We start from the raw sequence: 2430 nt of genomic DNA on the forward strand, positions 1-2430 counted from the left end.
CCGTCAATGCTTTTAGACTGCACAAATTCTTTATGAGGAGTTTGTTAAAGTATACCCTGTAAAACCCCAGACATGACCACTGGGTTCAGGGCATCACTTCCAGAGGCTTTTTTTTTTGTAGGTCTGCCATGCCCATGCATGACAACCATGTGACCGTTTGAATATTGTAGTTTTGATTAATGGGGTCCTCGCATCTTTCATTCTTGGGCCCTAATATAGTAAAAATATTTGTTTATTAGAACTTGTTATTCTTTTCCTATTTGATTAAACAAAAGTTAAATGTAACAAATGTTGAGGAATGATGATAGGAACTGAAAAGACAGCAGTTTGTGATTTGATATGATTATGGGTAAACTATAGGTACACTGTGTTTGTGTGAACTTCACCTCACAGCTTTAGTGATGTCACTGAACAATGTTAGGTAGATATTAAAAACCTGCTCCCTTTAATAACCTGATCTCTCAAACAGGTTTCACTCTGAAGAATGGAAGGTCTCCACATTAACAGCACCTCACAAAACCAAAGCTATGATTACAGCAACATCACCTCCAACTGCCAGAATTACAGCAACATCACCTCCAACTGCCAGAATTACAGCAACATCACCTCCAACTGCCAGAATTACAGCACCCTTCCACTCATCATGAATGTGGTGAAATTCATAATCATTTGTATCGGCCTTCCTTTGACCCTTGTGGCCATCTATGCTCTTTATTCTATGGTATGTACCTTTTGTTCCTGTCTGTGTGATGTCTGTATGGCAGACTGTAGGACAGATTCCTATTCAGTGCCCGGGGCTTTTAATATGAAAATGCAGACAAAAAGCCGAGCTGAAAGAATAAGGCTAAAATTGTCACACGCACCATTAAAACACATCAAATCAACGCATTCATATTATTGGCTACGCCTGTTCATTTAGCCTAGGCATTCACACTGTCTGTGATTTTCTGTCTTCCTGCATGTTTCAGCTGCAGCTGCGTTATTCAGACCATATTTGCCAAATATTACAGTTTGCTACGGGATTTTAAAATATGACGCTATGCTGCCAGTAGACTTGTCCACGTTTCCGAATGGTCATCTGTTTTATGCGAACTAGCTCATGACTTACTGAGTTAGTTTGTTGTTAGTGTTAGCGAAGCCAGATAACCGTTTGTGGTAAAGTCTCTGCTCTACACCAGTGTCTGCAATGGGCCTAAAACTCCTATTTCCTGTGTTCAGCGAGTGACACACCCACACAAACAGTCAGTAACAACATCATCACAAACTTCCAGTCTTTCACAAACACACATTGTTGACCCTTTTCTCTCTGCTTTGCTTGCATGTGTTTGAGCCAGAACGCTTCATATCTGTGGCTGAAAAACTGCTGCAGAAGCTGCAAGAAATCTTAGTCTTGTTCCTGCAGTGATTGGCCAGTGTGTCACATCTGAGATTTCTGTTGGATGAAAAAGTCAGAAATGGCTCTGACTGCAGCTGCTGGGCAGAGCAAGATGACAGATTTGGGAGGAGGTGGACGTCACAACATGTTTCCAGCTGCTTGTTGACTTTTACCAATGTTTTCCTGCAGGTGAGAAGTGATCATGTTGCTCCCATCTACGTCATCAACCTTCTCATTACCGACCTGATTCAACTCTGCTGCATGATCGTTGAGGTGGTACCAAATGTGGATAAGAAGATATCTGACATCTTCACTAATATTTATCAATTTGGTCGGTTTGGCAGTGTTAACTTCATGGTCTGCATCGCCCTGGAAAGGTATCTGTCTGTCTATCCAGTATGTGTGGAGCTCCTTCTGTGTCTGAACATTATATTAGTTTATAACTCTGAAGCTCATCAAAGACTTTGTGTCCATCTTGTATTACAGGTATTTGGTCATCGCCCACCCACTGTGGTACCGCTTCAGACGAACCATCAAGAGCTCTGTGGCGGTCTGTGTCCTGGTCTGGATCCTTTCTCTTCTTTGTGTCGTCCTTTACTATGTCTTTGCTGGTAATGGGGTTGCAAACATAATCTCAGCCGTCTTCCTCCTCCTTCCCTTCCCACTGTTAATATTCTTCCTGGTTGGGACTCTCAAAGCCCTGTCTGCTTCCATCTCGGTCCCCTCTATTAAAAAACGAAGAATTGTGGGAATTTTGGTTCTGGTGCTGCTTATTTACACGCTGCTGTTCCTGCCCAGAATCATTCGGTACCTGGAAGCAAACTCTAATACGACCCTTAACTACCTGTCCCACATGTTTCTTAGGTTGAATCCTTTTGCAGACTTGTTCCTGTACGTCTTCATGAGGAAAGGGTTCATAGACAAGCTTTTGGCCTCTGTGTGTTGATGCAGAATGGACAGCAATGATATCAGCAGTCCATCAGTATGAATGATGACAACATTTCCACAGTCAGCTTCATGTAGGCAGAGAAAGAGGGAGAGAGAGAAAGGGGAGG

General features: G+C 42.6%; 1 pseudogene; it reads left to right on the forward strand.

The window, feature by feature from the left end:
- The first annotated feature begins 484 nt into the window (after positions 1-484).
- LOC123980686 lies at positions 485-2430 on the forward strand (annotated as a pseudogene).

This window comes from Micropterus dolomieu, linkage group LG12 (genome assembly GCF_021292245.1).
Source record: "Micropterus dolomieu isolate WLL.071019.BEF.003 ecotype Adirondacks linkage group LG12, ASM2129224v1, whole genome shotgun sequence".
NCBI classification, from domain to species: Eukaryota; Metazoa; Chordata; class Actinopteri; order Centrarchiformes; family Centrarchidae; genus Micropterus; species Micropterus dolomieu.